General features: G+C 47.5%; 1 long non-coding RNA gene across 1 annotated transcript in view; it reads right to left on the bottom strand.

Annotated features, from left to right (window-relative positions):
• Positions 1–17: 17 nt before the first annotated feature.
• The window catches only part of LOC125462340 (uncharacterized), a 60,174-nt gene continuing 49,864 nt past the window's right edge, over positions 18–10,327 (bottom strand). The window contains exons 2-3 of the long non-coding RNA XR_007249647.2: positions 1,231–1,314; positions 18–219 (exon numbers count right to left, since the gene is read on the bottom strand). This is a non-coding gene — a long non-coding RNA (uncharacterized LOC125462340). The remainder of the gene's footprint in view (positions 220–1,230; positions 1,315–10,327) is intronic.

The following is a 10,327-nucleotide window of genomic DNA, read 5'->3' as shown; positions in this document are numbered from 1 at the left end:
TCAAATTGACTGTCCGATTTACCACTGAGACGCGCAAACTTTTGTTTACCGGCCTTCGCTTTGTAAATTCCTACCTGAGCGTTTTCTGCCTTTCGTAACGTTGAGGTATTGGCTATCTTAAAGGCTTTTCCTTCTTTCACTCCTGAGCCGCCGTATTGGTAGCCTCCGCTGCGGTTGCCCTGTGAATCAGCTCGATGGTTGAACAGGGGCAAAAAAAATCTTTAAATAGAAAGATTTTCAATTACAATGGACACTACAATATCACTACTCAAACCCTTTGCCTTGTTCAGATGTTGCCACCACACGTTCATTTCTTTAAAATGTTCATTCGTTTGTGTGCGGAGGACATTAGATGTGCGGAAACGTGATATTTCATTCAATTATTTGCATTCAGTGTTTTGGCCATCGCACTGGTATCTACATGTACACCCGTGGACATCATATTTAATTGACTTTCAGGAAACCCAAATCACAGAGGTGGCCTCGAGTGTGTTACATTGTCTGAAGGGCTCGGGATATCTTTAATTTAAGTTAAAGGTCATTTGTCTGACCCAAAGAGGTAGTCGATGGCTACAGTAAACGTTCTCTGTATGCATTGCTGCGCTCGAATTTAGTTTTGCAGTAACATTACCTATCACATGTAACATTGCTGTTTTCTGCTCAGATCCAGCGTCTTTGTGCAGACTCATGACCATGTGGGACCAGTTTGAATTGGCCTCGGGAGCCAAGTTAAACCGAGGCAAGAGCGAGGCCATGTTGTTTTGGAACTGGGCCTACTGATCATTTATCCCCTGACGTGTCAGGACAGATTGCCTGAAGGTGCTGGGTATTTGGTTCAGAGGGGCTGGGGCATGCGTTACAACCTGGGAGGGAAGTATCATTAAGGTGAGGCATAAACTAGGCAGATGGAAGCACCACCAGGTAAAAATCTGGTCATCAGGTGTGAGGCAGTCTTGGTGTTGTTGAATGTTGCACAGATCTGGCCTATTACAACCTACACCACTGCAGTCACCTGAACCATCATCTATTTCATTTGAAGGTCGAAAATAAACTGGATCTGAAGGGACACCATGTATAAAGTGCTGGACAAAGTGGGGGAAGAATGTTGCTAACACAATCTTCATCGTGATGGCCTTATTTGTGTGTGGCTGCGTCAAGCTGTGCAGAAATGATGGTATACAAACGCCAAGTGTCACTGCTTACTGAGATTCTACCTATCCCATGTCTTACCAAGGATGATAGGTCTGGCCTCATTGCTATGCAACGCTCCAAGTAGTTGGACTGTCCTGTATCACCTGTCCGTCATAGAGAAATCTGTGAAGAAAAACACCCTAGATCACAATGGTCTACACATAGCTTCCAGGAGACCCTTCGGGAAAAGGAGGTGGTTGATCTTTGTAATTTGGCACAACGGCTCTTCACCGGAACTTTCCATCAAGTACCAAGACGTCATTTGGCTGATGGTGAGAAGGGCATTACTTGTGTGATCTTTCATGTATGCCCAGACTCTCTGCACCACTACAAGCTGCTCTTGAAGTGGCTGTGGGAGGCAGAGTCTGTCACACATCTCCTTCCAGAACGTGCCTTTGCAAAGGAAGTCTGAAGAGAAATGTAGTGGTTTTATTGTCAAGGTTCATCCTGACCAGCTCCGTGACACTGTTCCCTGGGGGGGGGGGACACCAAGACAAACATCAACTGCACCTGAAAGACAATCAACTCTGTCCGAAACATGGTGGTTTTCCAGTTGAGTGTTGCAGACTGGCATATTCCAAGGTCCAGAGCTCCATGCTGAGGGAAGCACTAAAGCTTGGGACAGATGTCGCCAAGGCACAATGGGCAGAGACCACCATCTAAGGTCTTCTTGCCAAAGTACAACAAGGGTCCATTCAGTTATCGGTCCCTTCTGATGCCTCAGATACATGTAGATAGCTCCTTGTATTTAGCATAATTACAAAATGACTTCAGATTAATTTTAACTATCGAGATTGTCAAGCCCCAGTTTGTTTTCTTCTCTTGTGCAAACCCTGTACAGATTTGAACTGCTTTAGTAACTGTGTCTGGATGTAAAATTTTACATTTTATGGATAAAGCATGGATGGTCTGGGAGATGATGTTTTGGTGGTCAGGGGTGGGGTCATGATTTTTGGGGGCAGTAGGAGGAAGTGTCAGAGATTTGGTGCCTGGCCTTGGCGATGTAGAGGTCAGTGCGCTACACCACAACTGTTCATGGATTTTATTATCTGGTTACGGTTAGAGTGGAGGGCTGCACGTTCCAGACCATCCATAACCTCATCAGCTCAGGTGACCTCCCACCCATAGCCTCCAACCTCATAGTGCGAGGTTGCGGAATAATCTCCTTCCCGAAATCCACAAACCTGACTGCCCTGGTCGACCCATTGTCTCTGCCTGCTCTGCCCCACCAAACTTATCTCCACTTATCCCAACTCTATTTTCTCCCCCGGGTTCAGGAACTCCCCAACTACGTCCTTGACACCACCCACGCCCTTCACCTCCTCCAAAACTTTCAATTCCCTGGTCCTCAATCCTTCATCTTCACTATGGATGTACAGTCCTTTTATACTTCCATTCCCCATGCAGATGGCCTAAAGGCCCTCCGCTTTTTCCTCTCCTGCAGGCCTGACCAGTCCCCCTCCACCGACACCCTCATCTGCTGAATTGAACTCATCCTTACCATTAACCACTTCTCCTTCAACTCCTCCCACTTCCTATAGACAAAGGGCGTGGCCATGAGTACCCGCACAGGCCGAAGCTATGCCTGACTCTTTGTAGGATACGTGGAACAATCCCTCTTCCGCAGATACACTGGCTCCAAGCCCCACGTCATCCTCCATTATGTTGATGACTGTGTCAGGATCACTTCGTGCTCCCACAAGGAGTTCGAACAGTTCATCCACTTTACTAATACCCTCCACCCTTAAGTTCACCTGGACCATCTCTGATACCTCTCTCTCCTTCCTGGATCTCTCTGCCTCCATCTCTGGTAACCACCTGGAAACTGATTTCTATTTCAAACTCACCGACTCCCACAGCTACTTAGAATACTCCTCCTCTCACCCACCTTCCTGCAAGAATGCCATCCCCTATTCCCAATTCCTTCGCCTCTGCCGCATCTGCTCCCAAGATGAGGCATTCCACTCCTGGACATCCCAGATGTCCTTGTTTTTCAAGGACTGCAATTTCCTCCCCTCAGTGGTCGATAACACCCTCGATCGCATCTCTCACATTTTCCACACCTCAGCCCTCACACCCCCTCCCTGCAATAATAACAGACAGAATTCTCCTTATCCTCACATATCACCCCATCAACCTCCAGATTCAAAGCATCATTCTCTGCCACTTCCGCCCCTGCAATCTGACCCCACGACCAAGGATATATTTCCCTACCCACCCTTATCTGCCTTCCGGAGGGACTGTTCTCTCTGTGAATCCCTCATCCGCTCCACACTCCCCACTAGCCGCACCACCCCTGGGATTTTTCCCTGCAACCGCAGGAAGTGCTACACTTGCCCCAATACCTCCCCCCTCGCCTCCATTCCAGGCCCCAAGAAAACATTCCATATTAAACAGATGTTCACCTGCACATCTGCTAATGTGGTATATTACATCCGCTGTTCCCGATGTGGCCTCCTTTACATCAGGGAAACCAAGCGGAGGCTTGGAGACCGCTTTGTGGAACACATACATTCGGTTTGTGACAAACAACACCTCCCAGTCACGAATCACTTCAACTCCCCCTACCATTCCTTGGACAACATGTCCATCCTGGGCCTCCTCCAGTGCCATCCGAAGGCTGGTGGAACAGCACCTCATATTCCGCTTGGGAACCCTGCAGCCTAATGGTCTCAATGTGGACTTCACAAGCTTTAACATCCCCTCCCACCCCCCATCTCATCCCAAGACCAGCCCACCTCGTCCCTACCTCCTTGACTAGTTCGTCTTTTCTCCCACCTATCCGGTCCTCCCACCTCACTGACCAACCCCCACCCCCACTTCCTACCTACTAGCCTCATCCCCACTTCCTTGACCTGTTTATCTTCCCTCCCACCTACCCAACCCTCCCTCTTCACTAACCAACCCCCATCCCAACACCCGATCTACACTCACCTTTACAGGCTTCATCCCCACCTCCTTGACCTGTCTGTCTTCTCTCCACCTATCTGCTCTTCTATCCACCTTCTTTCATCGTCTCCGCCTCTCTCTATTTATTTCAAAGCCCCCTTCCCCTGCCCCATTTCTGAAGAAGGTCCAAGATGCTGCTTGGCCTGCTGTGTTCATCCAGCTCCACACTTTGTTATTCCAGACTTGCTTTCCTGCTCCTCTGATGCTGCCTGGCCTGGCGTGCTGTGTTCATCCAGCTCTACACCTTGTTATGCTGGAAAAGCTCAGCAAGTCTGGCAGCATCTGTAAAAAAAAAGAATTAACATTTCGCATGTGGCAACCCTTCCTCAGAACTGATGGTGGCTTCAAAAAAGTCACTTTATATGCAGAAAAAAGGGAGGGGGATGGAGTAGGGAGTAAACTATAGGATTAGATTCCCTACACTGTAGAAACAGGCCCTTCAGCCCAACAAGTCCACACCACCCCTTGAAGCATCCCACCCAGTCCCATCCCCCTATAACCCACACACCCCTGAACACTATAGGCAATTTAGCATGGCCAATGCACCTTGCCTGCACATCTTTGGACTGTGGGAGGAAACGGGAGCACCTGGAGGAAACCCACACAGACACAGGGAGAATGTGCAAACTCCACACAGACTGTCAGCCAAGGGTGGAATCAAACCTGGGTCCCTGGTGCTGTGAGGCAGCAGTGCTAACCACTGAGCCACCGTACCGCCCTAAGATAGACCCTTATAGGAGAGAAGAGCTGTTGGATAGGCAAAGAGTTGATAATGATCAGGTGGGAGGACGAATAGTTGTTAACGGGGACTATTAGTGACTAATAATAAATGGTGTGTAACGGCAGGCTATGTGGTAACAAGGTCTGGTGTGTGGGGTAGGCAACTTTGTTTTTGATATAGATAGGTAGTTGTTAAAAGCTTGGCAAATGGAGTTTAATGTGGAAAAGTGTGAGATTATGCACTCTGGTAGGAAGAATCAAAAGGCTGACTATTCAAATATAGAGAGACTCCAAAAACGTGCAGCAAAAGGATCTGGGCGTTTTTGTACATAACACAAAAGGGTCAGCATGCAAGTGCAGACAGATTGACTCTGATTGGTCAAGGAATTGCCCTGAGCTGCATGCCACAGAATGACTGTTTAATTTAAACAGGAACAGCATGTGTATATGTTCTTTCTGTCTGCAAAGAATAGGACCCTGTGCATCAATATGCCCAATACATGGAAGTTCGTGATATTGTAAATTCACCTGACAATTTTAAATTATACACATGATCCTATAAAAAATAGGAGGTAGCCATTTCTCATTTCTCATTTCTCAGGGTAATACATGGACCAACGAGAATAAATTTGCCTGGTTTAAAATTTAAACAACTGAGTCATTATTCATGACACCAAAGTAGCCCTGCACATGCACAGATGTGGCCTATGATGTCAGATGGCGCAACAGTGGACATTGCACTGCTGACATCACCAGGCTGGAGATGAGACGGCTTGGACCAAATTGGAGGCGAAGGCTGGGAACAACGAAGTAGAACTTCTTCTCTCCAGTGGTGTTTGTGCAATAGGCCGTAATTGAAATGATTATCCATAACACTAAAATGGCCCATGCACAGATGTGGTCCATGACATCAGTTGTCTGCAAAAGGCTGCTGGAAGCATCTGTCTGCAGCATGCTGCTAATGTCACAAGGCTGGGTGAAGATAAAGGCAGACAGAGGCTGAGGTCAAGCAGGTGGTGGAGTTGAGGTTGGGGCTAGGGTTGTTGAAGTAGACCCTCCCCCTCCCTTGTATTGTCTGCAAAGTAGGTTTCCTCAGGCAATACTCCTCCATCAAGTTAACCTCTCTACAGGTGCTGCATTATTCAGGGAAGGGCCCCTTCCAGAGCTGGAAGGCCATGCCCATGGGCTGGGATTACTGCTGCTTAACTGACCTCTATTGCCTCCAATACCTCCCTGCCTAGAAGTCCAATAATATTGATCCTATGCACGCATAGATGGGGCCAGTGATGTAACCTGGCCATGACTCAATGTTACTACATGGTTCTGGCCCCACCTCATAATGATATTCACCATAAACATGTCCTTTAAACAAAACTTGGCAGTTAACTGTCAATGTTATTAAGTAGTGTGTTCTCCATGAAATGGCTCAACCAATCAAAGTTCACTGACCAATCAAACTGTAAACATTATTTTTCCCTTTACGTTGGTATTTCTCAGAACTCTCTTGATGGGCTCAAAACAAAATGCTTTGGTGAAATGCATCTCTTCTCAGCAATACCAAAAATAGTAATGTTACTTGTTAGTAAAGCAGAACCTTAGTCTAATTCTCTGGAAACTTGAATTTAAATTCCACCATGGCAGCCAGGGGAATTTATATTTAATGAACTAATCTTTAATAATAATATAGTCTCAGTCATCATAAAACCACACGACTGCTGCAAAAAAACAATGGAAAGATTCTCACCTGGTCATATGTATGACTCTAGAACCACAACAATATATTGAAGCTAGTAACTGATGTCCATTTCAAGCCCACCAACTCCACATCTACCTAGAATACACCTCCTCCCACCCACCCTCCTGCAAAAATTCCATCCCCTATTCCCAATTCCTCCGCCTCTGCCGCATCTGCTCCCACGATGAGGCATTCCACTCCCGCACATCCCAGATGTCCAAGTTCTTCAAGGACTGCAACTTTCCCTCCGCAGTGGTCGAGAGCGCCCTTGACCGCGTCTCCCGCATTTCCCGGAACACATCCCTCACACCCCGCCCCCGCCACAACCGCACCAAGAGGATCCCCCTCTCTCACCACCCCACCAACCTCCGGATATAACGCATCATCCTCCGACACTTCCGCCATCTACAATCCGACCCCACCACCCAAGACATTTTTCCATCCCCACCCTTATCTACCTTCCGGAGAGACCACTCTCTCCGTGACTCCCTTGTTTGCTCCACACTGCCCTCCAACCCCACCACACCCGGCACCTTCCTCTGCAACCGCAGGAAGTGCTACACTTGTCTCCACACTTCCTCCCTCACCCCCATCCCAGACCCCAAGATGACTTTCCACATTAAGCAGAGGTTCACCTGCACATCTGCCAATGTGATATGCTGTATCCATTGTACCCGGTGTGGCTTCCTCTACATTGGGGAAATCAAGCAGAGGCTTGGGGACTGCTTTGCAGAACACCTCGGCTCGGTTCGCAATAAACAACTGCACCTCCCAGTCGCGAACCATTTTAACTCCCCCTCCCATTCTTCAGACGACATGTCCATCATGGGCCTCCTGCAGTGCCACAAGGATGCCACCTGAAGGTTGCAGGAACAGCAACTCATATTCCGCTTGGGAACCCTGCAGCCCAATGGTATCAATGTGGACTTCACCAGCTTCAAAATCTCCCCTTTCCCCACAGCATCCCAAAACCAGCCCAGTTCATCCCCTCCCCCCACTGCATCACACAACCAGCCCAGCTCATCCCCTCCCCCCACTGCATCCCAAAACCAGCCCACCCTGTCTCTGCCTCCCTAATCTGTTCTTCCTCTCACCCATCCCTTCCTCCCACCTCAAGCCGCACCTCCATTTCCTACCTACTAACCTCATCCCACCTCCTTGACCTGTCCGGCTTCCCTGGACTGACCTATCCCCTCCCTACCTCCCCACCTATACTCTCCTCTCCACCTATCTTCTTTTCTCTCCATCTTCGGTCCGCCTCCCCCTCTCTCCCTATTTATTCCAGAACCCTCTCCCCATCCCCCTCTCTGATGAAGGGTCTAGGCCCAAAACGTCAGCTTTTGTGCTCCTGAGATGCTGCTTGGCCTGCTGTGTTCATCCAGCTCCACACTTTGTTATCTTGGATTCTCCAGCATCTGCAGTTCCCATTATCTCTATTGAATCTTATTGCCTCTCTGACAACCTAGCAACCATTTAGTTTTGTCAAACAACTGAAGAAAAGTTAAATACAACCTCAAAGGCACATTCTACTCAGTGACCATGCAAAGTCCACCTCAACTTCTGATGACTTGTGCCAAAATTGAGAGAACTGTGCCACAGCCTGATATCATACTCACCAAATCATAACTTACAGTCAATGTCCCAGATACAGGAGGCACAGTAGTTCAGTGGTTAGCACTGCTGCCTCACAGTGCCAGGGGCCCGGGTTCGATTCCACACTTGGGCAACTGTCTATGTGGAGTTTGCACATTCTCCCGGTGTCTGCGTGGGTTACTGCCGGATGTTCTAGATTCCTCCCACAGTCTAAAGATGTGCAAATTAGGTGGATTAGTCATGCTAAATTGCCCCTACAGGGATGTGTAGGTTAGCCATGAGAACTGCTGGGTTCCAGGGATCTGGTAAGGGGATGGGTCTGGTTGGGGTGCTTTTTGAAAGGTTGGGCCAGGTAGCCTGTTTCCACACTGTAGGGATTTTAAGATTCTCTATCAACATTCCTGGGTATGTCCTATCAGCCCTGCAGGCCAGCACAATAATACATAATCAGGACAGAGTGACCTTGGGAATGCTCAACATTGACTCCAAGCTCAATGAAGACCTAAGGCACCAGGTTAAGTGTGGTCAAGAAAATTTCCTGCTAATCAGCATTTACCCTTCTCCATTGCCTGATGAAATCACTAATTCCTTATGTTCAAAAGGCACAGAATGAACAGGGCATGAAGTAACTTCAAAGCCACATCAATGTGGGCTCACTATTACCAGTATTGACTCAATACTGAAGAACACATCTGTTAAACCATTCCTATTGCAGATGGTGAGAACCGGCAAGAATGAAAACTTGTTTGTTCTCATCCTCACCAATCTACTTCTTGCCAATATTATCAGTCTGCGACAATAGATAGGACGGACCACTGCACAGTTGTGGAGACAAAGGTACTGGACAAACATATGGATAATAATGGAATAGTGTAGGTTAGATGGGCTTCAGTTTGGTTTCACAGATCGGCGCAACATCGAGGGCCAAAGGGCCTGTACTGTGCTGTAATGTTCTATGTTCTATAAAAAAAATTTTCAGCTTTTGAATGACATGGGCATTGGCAAGAAAGCTATAAAAATACAGCAACATTGGAAAAATTAGATACTCGACGTTGAGAAAAGAGGTCAATTTTCACCTTAAAGTTTCAAGTGAAGCCACCAAACTGGACTACTTGCATGGCAAACAGCATAAGCAACAAGTGAAAGAGTTAAATGATCCCACAGCCAACAGATCAGATCTAGGTTCTGCAGTCCTGCCACACCCAGTCATGAATGGTGGTGGATAATTAAACAATTCACTGGAGGAGGCGGCTCCACAAATATCCCCATCCTCAATAATGGAAGAGTCCAGCACATCAGTGCAAAAAAAAGGCTGAAGCTTTTGCAACAATCTTCAGCCAGAAGTGCCTAGTGGATAGTCCATCTTGGCCTCCTCCAGTGGTCTCCAGCATTACAGATACAAGTTTTCAGCCAATTCGATTCACTCCACATGATATAAAAAACAGTTGGAGGCACCTAGAATGGCAAAGGCTATGGGCACTGACAACATTCTGGCAATAGTACTGAAGAATTGTGCTCCACAACTTGCCCCTCTCCTAGCCAAGCTGTTTCAGTGCAGTTACAACACCGGCATGTGCCTGACAATGTGGAAAATTGCCCCAATATGTCCTGTACATAAAAAGCAGGATAAATCCAACCCAGCCAATTAGCATCCCATCAGTCTACTCTCGATCATTAGTAAAGTGATGAAAGGTGACATCAACAGTGCTATCAAGTAGCACCCATTCAGCAATAACCTGCTCAGTGACCCCAGTTTGGGTTCTGCCAGGGTCACTCACCTCCTGACTTCATTACAGCCTTGGTTCAAACATGGACAAAACAGCTTTAATTCCAGAGGTGAAGTGAAAATGATAGCCTTTGCTATCAAGGCTGCATTCAGATGAGTGTGGCATCGAGGAGTCTTGGTAAAACTGGAATCAATGGTTATTTGGGGGCAAGCTCTCTGGTGGTTAGTGTCATACCTGACACCTAGGAAAGTGGTCGTGGTTGTTGGAGGTCAGTCATCTCAGTTCCAGGGTATCCCTGCAGGAGTTCCTCAGCATAGTATCTGAGATCCAACCATTTTCAGATATTTCATCAACGACCTGCCCAGCATCATAAGGTCAGAAGTGGGGATGTTCATGATGATTGCACAATGTT

The sequence above is a fragment of the Stegostoma tigrinum genome, chromosome 23 (genome assembly GCF_030684315.1).
Source record: "Stegostoma tigrinum isolate sSteTig4 chromosome 23, sSteTig4.hap1, whole genome shotgun sequence".
NCBI classification, from domain to species: Eukaryota; Metazoa; Chordata; class Chondrichthyes; order Orectolobiformes; family Stegostomatidae; genus Stegostoma; species Stegostoma tigrinum.
Note: the sequence above shows the minus strand (reverse complement) of the source record. Positions and strands in the feature narration are given on the sequence as shown.